At 42.7% G+C, this 12,555-nt stretch overlaps 1 protein-coding gene across 1 annotated transcript in view; it reads right to left on the bottom strand.

Annotated features, from left to right (window-relative positions):
- The window catches only part of ABCA13 (ATP binding cassette subfamily A member 13), a 2,655,493-nt gene that overhangs the window by 533,761 nt on the left and 2,109,177 nt on the right, over nt 1-12,555 (bottom strand). The gene's annotated exons all lie outside the window — the stretch shown is intronic.

Below are 12,555 nucleotides of genomic sequence, written 5' to 3'. Positions count from 1 at the left end.
GTAAGCTAAAAGTCAATCGTATTGGAACAAAGTGACTACTGTAAAGGAAAGTTAAAGACTTTTTACAAAATGAAGAGCCTCATTTTGATGTGAGTGGGAACGCCACCAACGGCACTGGCATCCAGGCTTCCAGTCTGACTGCTGCATTACGATGTGGCCAGTCGGACTTTCAGTGGTCTGGGGAATAGACCACCACATTTGACAGGCTCAAGGAGCCTGTCGGGGTAGCTGTCGGACACCAATCCCTACAATGGAGGTGACACCTTGGGGATTAGAATGTCCATTTCCCACAGTCTTTTCATGGCGGTCTAATCACCATGAAAAGGCTGTCGCAAAGGGACTTTTAGTGCCCCAAGCAGGGCCTCTACCCCCCCATGGGCCACTGCCATGTGGTACCCTCCCAAACATGTATGCAGTGTGTGCCAGGCACCACATTGTGCCAGTCACACGGTGCAAGGATGTTAGAATATACGACAGCGGTTTGTGCTGCAGTCTTTCTCCAGTCTACAGCACAAGCTTCAGTAGAAAAATGCAGTTTCAAACTGTCTACATGGCGGCCTTACCAAAATATGGCGGGAGGGACCGTTGACTATTTGTCGGGTGGTCTCAATCCCACTGCGATGGTGGTTGGATGCTCGTCCGACTGCCATCATAAGGAGGACCTAAGTCACTAGTGCTGTAGAATTCTTTAAAAAAATTATCAACATTTAAATGAAATACATAAACTTAATTTATATTAATATTTAATATACAATATTTTTAAAATATGTATTTATTTAGAATTTTCTTTCTTTTTTTAAATTGCATTATACTTTACCATAGGTTGATTCCAGAATTGGGGTGGAGCTCTCCACGTGTTAAAGTATGTGTTTAGCTAATAAATACATATTAAAATATTATATTAAATAATCATGTAAGTTAATTTAATATGTTTATTTTAAATGTAGAAAGAATACTACAGAAATATCAACTTAATTTAAAAAAAAAATCTTTAATTAGGTGAGTAGGCACAGTATTGAAGCACCACACAATTAGTCCCCAAATGAGCAAGCACAACACATTCTTCTGGTAAGAAGAGGTTTTCCCTTCCTTGATAATATGTGCCAAAATGCATGGGTGGATGCATGGGAACACCCACTCTCTACCCATGTAACACTCTTCACCCATGTAAAGCCTTTCAGATGCTGAGTAACGCAAGGTAGTGACTTGTGCTGCCTTGCGTTACACCAGATTTACCAAGCAACGCAGGGCCATGCAATGTGGCCTAGCGTGGCTTGTCAATCTGGCTTATGGATTGGGTTGCTCTTGCATCTACCTGCATAACACAAGGACAACGTAATCCTATGATAAATCTGGGCCTCAGCAATTTAGAAATATTTGCTGAGATTGGATGCTTTTCAATGTCTAAAATATAACTTACTTTTGTCACCACGAGGTGAGACCTCTGCATCTTTCTTCATCACCCTGCTAACCCTGTCCAATGGCTAAATATCAATTTTCAACTACATCAGGGCATGCATCTATAAATGTCTGGGGCGCAGCAGTGGCGTGCTCCAGATCGCCCTATTACAATTAGGGTGGTCGGACCACCATTGCCTGGCCACAGCTGCCATGGAACCGCCAATCCCTAGTGGTCGTGCGGCGCTGTGGAGGCAGTAATATGCTTGGCGAAATCACTGCAGTCCCGCCAAGCATATTACAAGTTTCCTCTCCACCACGGTTTTCATAGCTGTTCCTCATCCATGAAAACTGTGGTGGAGAGAAAACAAAAGGGGGCCTACAGGGCTCTCTGGTGCCTCATGTAAAGTGACTGCACACAGGGGGCCACAACATGTGCCCCACTGTGTGCATGCACACCAGTTCCTTTACGGCATGGACTTTTCAGTCCATGCGTGTCAGGAACTGTTTTTGTCGTTCCCATTGCGGTGCCCTTTTTCTGAGGCACCACCACGAGAACGCCCAACAGCCAGAACACGTGTGCGGCGGTGTGGTGGCGGGGTGGACGTGGCGCGTACCACCAAACTCGTAATCAGGCCCTTCATGTAAAATGAAGGTGACATCAAATACCAACCTGTAGTATTGTGTTACTATATAATTCAATAGGAAGATTCTTTGTTCATGGAGTTGCACGGCCAGTGCAAGCTCTGACACTAAGGGCCAGATGTATTAACCTTTCATGCAATGCAGTGCAGCAAGGTAATAGAGTGAACTAATTAGAACGGGAAACTGATTAATATAGTAAGCTAAATGTGCTATAAAATGTAAAACAACTTTAAACTGACACACGTTAGAAATGTGCTAACTGGCAGTAGGCAATCATTGTTATTCATGTAGAACTCAATATTGCTGAAATATGCACAACGTGATTTAGAAGATATGACCCAATAATTACATGCTAGGAGATGTTGTTATTACTGGAGAATCTTTTTGTTTAACAAAATGTATTACTTTATTAAGCAACATTTTTATTTTTCAATGTCATGAACTTCCTATTTTCTTATTTTTCATATAAAAGTTAGAATAGAATAAGTTTTGCATTTAAACAAAAATGATTAATTGATAGTGGAAAAAACCTGACAGTGATTTTGTCTTTTAATTAGTAGCTCATTGTTCTCATAGTGAAACAAATTTATATGTGGATGGTCAATCTGTGTTTAAGGCCTATGAGATCTATGCCTGATGTTTCCAGAATCTCATCGCTCAAGACTGTCTGTAGCTAATGATGGAGCAGGTAAAACAAAAGTTTGTATACCTCCTCTATTTTGCATGAAACTAACTACGTAATCATTCTAAGAATTAATTCGTACTAATTAGTTTGAAGTGAAAATGAATTAACCAACACTTACACGAGATACAATAAAATGTTTCAACCACATTAATTTCCATGGGAGCAGAGGAGCTGGACCTTCTCACCAAAGAACTCTGCTTACTGATTGGTTCATGAAGGAAGAAACCTGCTACAATGTAAATGTTTTCTATTAGTTTGTGTTCCTAGGTAGTTTCAATGCTTTTTCTTTAGTGGATTGCCACAGACTCAGAACTTTGATTGTTGTGGCTACAGTTGCTAATGTTTTGCAGTAGGATGAGTGCTGATCCTACATGCTCAAAAAGAGTGCGAGAAGATGCAAGAAGGGTGCATTAATACAACATAATCATGAAGTTAGTACTGATACGTTCAGAAACACTTTCATTCTCATTTAGAGGTGGACAGATTTGTGGAAGCTGGCAAAAATGGTGTATGCCCTCTACACCAGCCTGGCAATTTCCCTGCCCAATTTAGAGGTAGGGAGCAACAGGGTTTACAATGCCAGTTTGTAGTGATGGTTGCAGTGAAATCAATAAATGGACCCGATGTGCAGTGAGGAGAAAACACCCAGCAGGTGAGGGTCATTGAGTTTTTATTTTTCTGAAACATGACCATGCTTTGGGAGTTTGTTTCTGAAAAGGAAACCAAATGCCATGTTGGTAAAATAAAATCATGATGACATGACATGATGACATGCTCAGCATTAGCAGCTATATCTAAGTCATGCTGGCAGAAGCACTTGTGTCACAGAGTGCATACTGTGTGTTTAACTCCCCCCTTAAACCTAAGGACTAATGAGGCACTGGAAAGCATCCTGCACTCCTAAAAGTACCACTCTACAGCTTCAAGTGAAATAATGTGTATTTTTCTCTTTTAACTCTCATGTGTAATTTTCTCTTTTAACTGTGAATTTTCTGAGGTCCTCAACTCCTTCTTTGTTTCATTTGAAGGTTTGTTTCTGGAAGTGCAGTAATTGCTTGTTGGTTCACCATCACCTCCAATAACAATAGTATAATTAGCAAGAATTTATACAAGGGTTATTGCTAGCTTGGAGCTGATGTTTCTTTTACTACCTTCTTAATTCTGTGGTATTTCAACAGGGGGGTACCAAATGTATTTTATTTTCAGCAGGAGGTATTTTCTACCTTTTTCCATCTTTACAATGATTTTGGACTGTGGTAACATGGTAGAGTGGTATTTACTGTCACTTTATTCTTGTTCACCTTTTAGTGGTATTATTTGTTTCAGGATGGTATTTCCTCTCTTCCATTGGCAGTATCAGTATCACTCTTAAGGCTATGCCAATCGCCAACAGCCCTAATTAAACCTAGGTCCACCTAGTTTCACTAAAACTTTTGGAATCTGGGTCTGTTACTAAGTTCAGCCATGAACCTATGTGACGTTTCCAGATTTCAGTCGACTTTGTCTGGGGTAAAGCTAAACCCAGCGACATTCCATAGAAGGAAAGATTTCCTGCTGCAGGTTTCCGCATGGATGACAAATCTTAAAACACGAAATCATGTGTTAGTGGAGACATGTAACCTTCCCTGTAGGTATGAGGTTTGTGTAGGCAAGACAGAGCAGCCATGGAAAAGGAGTTGGTGGGAGAAGTGGGGCTCACTAGGGGAGAGTGCAGAATAGGAGTTGGGGCAGACTAGGAACTGAATGGGATGTTGTTTGGAACTAGATGGATGACAAGCAGCACCAGCCAACTCACAACACCGTTGCCTCTGACTTCACAACCACCAAGCAGGGGAATTGTTTCCCGCTCCCACAACTGCCAAATGAAGCTGAAGCTTAAAACTTTGTGGTCCTCACAATGTTTTCTAAAATGAAATGTGAATTTGCAAGTGAGCATACATCATAAATGCATGCAGCATTGCCCGTGACAATGGTCTGAATGGAAGAATCCACCTGGAGGGCAAAAGGCTGTTCAGCCTGTGTCAAGTCACTGAACTGTATAGTTTATGATTTGTATAGTGTGATTGATATATTAGTGATTTGACTACACCTACCTACGTCAAAGTCAGAGAGTATGAGACTTATCATTTTGGGGTCAATTCACAAATGGAGAAGTACTTCTGTAGGACTACTTCATGTACTCATCAGCGCCTTTGTGAATTATTTATTTGGGAATTTTTGTATAGCGCATTGTCACTTCTAATGGAGTTTCTTGGCGCAAAGAGATACAGCTGAACAAGGTGGAATTGGAAGCTTATTAACCATTATGATAGGACCAGGTTTTTAAGGTCTTCCTAATATGCAACAATGATGGTAGACAATGGATTTCAATAGGAATGGAATTCCAAGGGATTACTCCCAAAATCCGAAAGGAGCAGCCTCTCCATTTTGTGTATTGTAAACAGGGAACCTTGAGGCTCTGTTTAGAAGCCAATCTTAAATTAGAGGAAGGAACATATTTTATTAACTATTTTTGGCAAATAGGACAGGAGTTCAATTTTTATAACTCTTGTACATGATGCAGGAGGTTTTAAACATTATGCGCTTCCTTATAGACAGCCTATGATGTTGCTTATGGTGGGTAGCTACTGATACAAATTTGTTTGTGCAACATATGGACCAGGCATTTTGGATCTTTTGCAGTTGATTTATTACTTCAAGAGGGAACCCCAAATAATCAGAGTTGGCATAATCAAGGCGCGATTGGGAAGAAATACTGGCCACTTTAAATTTATGAGCGAAGTTAAGATGCAACCAGCCACCTTAAGGGATGTATTTGATATATGCGTGTAACAAGAGGGAGAGAGAGGACTAGTTAGCTAGTCCGAGTCCCCGAGGGTTTATATGTGATTAAACAAAGAGGACTAGCTTAAGTTGACCAAAGTGTTACAGTACTCAAATTAGTTCTTTCACGGGCACCTTGTTGGTGTATTCATGAAGCCCTCACCCACCAACCTAGTTGGGGGCATGCTTCATCATCGGGCCCACCCAGTGACACCTAGTATGTCCCGGGTGTGCTACGATGCCTGATTACAGCGGAGCTGGTATATTGCTGAGAGTGCAGTGAGGTTGGGTGAGTTGTGATTTAAAACGGCTTGGTGGTGGTCCCAGTACCCGAGGGTAAATTACATTTTAATAACTGGGCCGTCACCAGCGGTTAAAAGTAAGGCTACAGGACGCGTGAGGGTGGCGAGTTACTACCCCCTGCGTCCTTCAGATGGTCGACATATTTCAGCCAGTGCCTTAGAGTGTTCTGGCTTTCCTCAGGACCGTTTTTTTTAAAAAGGTGTGGTGAAATAAAACAGACTTAGTGTTGTGGTACAGACTATGTGATACACTCACTAAGGCGTTTTTCTATATGTGAGAGGGGGATTCCCTTCTCATGCATATGCTTTGGGTTATTAGCCAAGGCTTCCTGGAGGGAAGCGGTAAGGGGATGACCAGTCTTTCTGGTCAGTGCCTGCCTTGTACCTGTTGTCCCCCTCTCACATATAGAAAAACGCCTTAGTGAGTGTATCACATAGTCTGTACCACAACACTAAGTCTGTTTTATTTCACCACACCTTTTTTAAAAAAACGGTCCTGAGGAAAGCCAGAACACTCTAAGGCACTGGCTGAAACATGTCGACCATCTGAAGGACGCAGGGGGCAGTAACTCGCCACCCTCACGCGTCCTATAGCCTTACTTTTAACCGCTGGTGACGGCCCAGTTATTAAAATTTAATTTACCCTCGGGTACTGGGACCACCACCAAGCCGTTTTAAATCACAACTCACCCAACCTCACTGCACTCTCAGCAATATACCAGCTCCGCTGCAATCAGGCGTCGTAGCACACCCGGGACATACTAGGTGTCACTGGGTGGGCCCGATGATGAAGCATGCCACCAACTAGGTTGGTGGGTGAGGGCTTCATGAATACACCAACAAGGTGCCTGTGACAGAACTAATTTGAGTACTGTAACACTTTGGTCAACTTAAGCTAGTCCTCTTTGTTTAATCATGTATTTGATATAGACAGGGCTGGGTGAACTTGGAAATTGGAAGATCTAGGTTAAGGTTCTTGTCAAATCAGAACTCAAGCTAGTGTACCAAGGGACAAGTGGGGGACAGTCCCATAACTGGGGAGGCCATACGGTATTGTCCCATTGGTTGCTAGAATTGCCAACTAGAAGGATTTCCTCATTAGTGGTCTTGTGTTTAAAAAATGTGCTTCAATTCAATTAGAGATACAAGTAAGAATGGTAGAAAGAGTATTCATTGATGTTATTCCATTTTCTTTGAGATTGATTAGGATCTGTGTGTCATGAGTGTAAATGTAGGTAGTGATCTTTTGATTATTTAGTAGTTTAGCCAGAGATTAGACACATATTTTAAATATCAAGGTGGACAGGAAAGAACCACTGCAATGAAGTAGAAGCCGAAAGAGCCCAACTGAGTTTGTTGTGTTCTTCCAGAGATAAAGGACTCAAGCCAGTAATGTGCTTAATTAGTTATTCCACATTCTAAGTCCCGCTGAAGAAGAATGGCAGTGGCGAAAATAGCAGAACTCATGATCCTCTGCTGTCCATGATATATATCACATTGTCTATAGTTCAGGTAATCACAACCTCAGTGCAATAACAGGGGCAGAAACCAGCCTGAGTAGATGGAAGGAATTTTTTGAATCTCTATAACGCTGAAGTTGTGGATTGTTTATTACATTCTCCATTGATTTGGAGAAATAAGACAGTAAAGATACAGGCAGACATGCAGCTGCCTCCATTTATATCCAATCTCCCAGAAAAACTAGAAGATAAAACCGAACAATCAGCACTTACCAAAAATGGCTGCTATAGTAAAAACTAGAAGAGCCACTTTGCTTGTTATTCACCCCCAAATCAGTTATGGTGTATATCAGAATGTATAAGAGAATGCAGAGAGTTTTTAGCTTTACTGTAATGACTTATAGTGTGCACAAGATATGCATGTTTCTGCTCATCACTGTTCATTTTAGGAAAACAGCCCTGTGGCCAAGCCTCGGCCCCAGCCCTGCAGGCAGCCAACCCCACGCCACGCACTATATTTGGGTCAAGTGTGGGATTGGCTGCAGGGTCTGGCTTGCACCCTCACCACTCTCTGGCCTTCCTTTCCCTTCCCTCAAAAAGCTGTGCTCTCTGCTTTCCAGTGCTGCACTGACAGACTCTCGCAGAACCCAGCCAGAGCAGCTTGGAAATCCTTGATGGCGTACCCACAGTGGTTAACAAGGCCTCTTGTCAACTGTTGCTATGTCATAGCAGTGAATTACTGGATTTAGAATAAATAATAATAATAACAATAGTAATTTTACAATATTAACACCATCATGGTAACAAAAGCAATCGTGGCTGGCATTAATCGCCGGTGGGGGCGGGGAGTCGCGCAGGGAAGGGGGTTGGTTTCATTTAAAAATAAATAAATAAAAATACTTGTCCACCAGCCGGGTCCCTCCTTTTCTCAGCGCCTGCTCCTGCTCTCCTGCCTCCGCCAGGAACAGGAAGCAGGCAGCCTCCTTCCCCTCCCCTCAGCCAATCACAATGCTGCAATGGCAGTGTTGTGATTGAAGGGGACGCCGCCCAGCCAGGGGCTTACAGGGATGCCATTCACTCCATGTAGGCTGCATTACAGCCTGCATGGAGAATGGGCAAGAGTGCGCATGACATATTTGGGCGGCCCCAGACATAGCTGCCAAGGTTTCGGATTGTTATGTGTGACATTTTCATAATTGCAGTGAAATTATGAGTGACATTTCAGCGACTATGAGTGACACTTGCTCGCAAGCAAAATAAAGCAATGAAGGGGAAACATAAATATCAGAAATTACACCAATTTGAGCAACGAAAATGTTTAAGTTAACTGCTTCAAAGCATAAGAAATAATTGTTAAACAACTAATTTATCAGACTGCAGCCAAAATTGCAGAAAATAGATGAAGCAGTCTAGAAGGCATTCATAATTTATTATAATCAGCTGCAGAGTCACTCGATTGACGCCGACCACGAGCTGTAAGCAGGGCTGCATTAAAAAGTGGAGCATGGGAGGCACTCTTTTAGGCCACAGCTAGGCTGATAGTTTAGTCTCACTGACCTGACTTTCAGAACACTTTCTTTTGAGGAAGGTGACCAGCCAGCTCTGTGGTAAACATTATGCTCAGTCCTGATGGCACACATGCCGTGATTCATCTTTGGATTAGGATTTCCACATTTATTATTATAAAAAGAGTTACTGGCACAGGCCTTTACTCTTACCCACCTCTGCAGTTTAGACCACAGTTGCCAAGTTGACTTTTCCACAGTGGCGTAACGATAATTGAGGGGCCCCCCCTGCAAGGTACTTGGAGGGGCGCCCTCCGGACTCTATCAGGAGCTCCTCGGCCAAAGTGCAGTGCTGAAGGGGCTCCCTGGAGCTTGGGGCTCCCCCGCACTGCGGGGGATGCGGGGCCTGTGTTACGCCCCTGCTTTTCCAGCCAGAATGGCGCTTTAGCCAAAAGCATGTAACATTTTGGTGCCAGTATTTTCAGTTGTAACGCTGCAATGATTGGCTCAAAACTATCTCAGAACAAAAACTTCTATTTGTTATGGGTGTACTTGATATCCGTTTGAGACTTGAATAACACACTCACCACAATCTCAGCAGGGTGCGAGAAAAAATGTCCAAGAAAGGATCCATGCACAACAGGAGCTACTTTGTCATAGAAACACAGCGAGGGGGCATGAAGCGGACGTTCCATGATGAATGTACAGAACTTTCTCACAATCTTTCACGCTTCCCCCAAAGACACTTACAAGCACAAAACCCGCCAATCATTGAAAAAACACATCGAAACTCATCTAAATACAAAGGCAGATTTATGGCATTTGTTAATGTTTGCATCAATGTTCTTGTCATTTTGTATGTAAATCATGATTGTCACATATTTTGGCTTGCTTATGAACAAATGGGTTTAGTCAAATATTCAGCAAGTATTGTTTTCGCTGGGTCGGATAAGCATACACACACTCCGGTGGCTGGTACTTACTTTGACTCTTTTGCAGGCATCGACTCTGCTAAGCAAGCGGACTGCAAGTCACCGTGGCAGTTCAGGTTTACTGCCCGCCTCCTTAGTCCAGTAGCCGGCTGTCCTGAAGCCTGCTGTTATCCATCAGTGACAGATTGTCCTTGGCGGCCACTGCAACTGCCAGTCACTGACTCCATGACGTGAAGCTGAGCTTGGTGATGAATAATTGAATTCACCGTGGGACAGCAATCGATAGCGGCCCGAGCAGTGCTGCAAGAGCTAAAATTGGGGCGGCGCCAGCACACCAGTTGCCAGCTGAAGCAGCTTCATCCCAAAACAAACTCCCCGCCTTCTCAAGCAGGACGTGTCATCCCCCCTCCCCCCCGGTGCCAGACTAATGGATGTATCCGACTGGCCTGGGCACTACCGCAACGTCAGGCTGTGTGAGAGCCGAAACGCGGAAATCAAGATGAAACATTGTTGCATTGTGCAGCGAGCCTAATGGCAGCATCAACTCTGCTGCAAGACCCAAGCCTGCAGCAGGAACAGCGCGTGCGCGCCAGGTAAGGTGGGCTGCCAGCTGGCACACTTTCACTCCATGATATAGTTTAGGCAGCGCTAGGGAGGCTGAGGTACTATGCAAATGCGTGACAATTAATTTCAGTGCGGTGGTGCGGATCACCACACTGAAATGCATTAGTCTAACGCCTGATACGTGATAATTGGCAGGACTGATCAGAGGGCTGAGCAAACAGTCATTGCACCCTCAGGAGTGGGCACACCACTCCTCCCCTGCTCGCAAAGCAGCACCGCCCACCCGCATCTAAGCGTAAAATGGTAATAATGGGAAGTTATTACTATTTTATGTTTCTGCTTCTCGCACTGCGATAACGCAGTGGGGCGACGCTCCTCTGCCCTAGTGGAGGAGCCGCCCCTGAACACAAGAAAAATTATTGATAGCCATTTTTACACTGCTAGCTGCAACTGTCTCTGTAAGCTGCTAGATTAGTTCTTGCTATTACCCACCCTAATACTACCTACTTGTTTAACCACGCACTCTCGGTGGTTAAAGATAGATGTGTTCCAACGCGCATAGGGATCTGTGATCTGTAAATTGCACAGGAATTTATGCAGCATTCGAAATACATTGTTGTGTTTTTTTAGAAGTTTCACGGAAACAATATTTGCTTACTGATTTTTAATTTGTTTTTAATTAAATAAGAAGTACGCGACTGTGATAACAATTGGGCCTAAAGTTTTTAAAGATTATTTCCTTTATTGTTTTCGCTGCTTTGGGCTTGGTGGTTTGGCAGTGTCCCTCAGTACTGCAAAGTCAGAAACGGAAACAAACATCCTCCCGTTCAAGTACATTTCAGGGAGTCCATTTGCTGCCCTGAGAGAACATAACTCTGTCTCGTTGTATTTCTTGCCTCGCTGGCGTCAAGGTCAAACGTATAAAAATGAGCTGCTTCCTTGTCCTTCGGGAGTGAAATAAAAGACATTGATCTGTCTCTCCAACATAATAAAACACTCCATACAACCTCGCCATTAAAGTTAGTTGCAATCCACGGCCATATCCGATCCGAAATTCCTAATTCACTTGAATAAGTACATAGTACACACCGCCTTGGTTTGATAAACAAAATGCATGACATGCAGGTTAAGATATATAGGGTTGTTATAAAGCAATTTCCAGTCCTACTAAAGTTTACCAGACAGGCACATTGTATTCAGTCAGTATCCAGCTCTGAAAACATTCCACGTTTGTTGGTTTCGCTATGGGAACATAAATATTTTGTGGTTGGCTCAAGTTATAGATTCGCGGTAGTGCAGTGTTTGGTGCTGTTTTCCGCTGCATCGTGATAGTGGGTTCCTAACAGTATTATTCTCTCTTATATATGTAAGTAAATGCCCAGCAACAGCACAATAAAACACTGAAATAATCAAACAGCAACACGCCACATCAACATATACACAATAACATTACACCACAACAGAATATAACACATCAACAACGCAAAACAACACAATAACAACATAGCACAATAATATATTTTTTCTACAGTGTTTGTCAAAAACAGCACATTCCAGCAGCAGTCCAGTGAAAATAAAATTACCACTGCCAAATATGCTGAAGTACTGCTCCTATAGCCTTACATCTCTGTTTGAGGTCACTCACAGCCCATGCTTTAAATGTCAATGTCTCTGCTACTTTGCTCTTTTTTGTGCAGTTGGTTAGTGCTGTTTTGAAGCAGCAAGGTTCGTTGATCATATTTTAAGTCAGCAACTCTCTTTAGTATTATTTTTATTGTGTGCTATTTTTCCCCACAGACAAAAATATGAATATTGATTTCCTGCTGCCGAAACCAAGAAAACCCTTAAAGTATGTAGCAGGCTGTTAAATAGGATCTTGGTGCAAATAAACACTGCAAGGGAAGTAAAAAGAAAATACAATGAACTCTAAATCCCCAAAGGGAATTCCCTCCACCATAGAGATAGCAATTTTCATCACCATCCAACTCCAAATCATGTCGAACTTCTTCAAAAATAGTGTTGTATCTAACTAATGGAGTAAATCAAGCAATTATTCAATGCCAGCAGGGTTTGTATGAAAGTGAAACCAAGCACTGTTTAAATCCTGCAGAACTAACCATCATTCTGAAAAAACAAATTAGATTCCAACCCATTGATTGATGATCTATACTAGTTCTAGACGCCCATATTTCCACATACTAAGACAGATCTTATTTTGTATTATATATCGATACATATGTA

The sequence above is a fragment of the Triturus cristatus genome, chromosome 5_2 (assembly GCF_964204655.1).
Source record: "Triturus cristatus chromosome 5_2, aTriCri1.1, whole genome shotgun sequence".
Classification (NCBI taxonomy): Eukaryota; Metazoa; Chordata; class Amphibia; order Caudata; family Salamandridae; genus Triturus; species Triturus cristatus.
The sequence above is the reverse complement of the archived record's forward strand: the minus strand, read 5'-3'. Positions and strand labels throughout refer to the sequence as shown.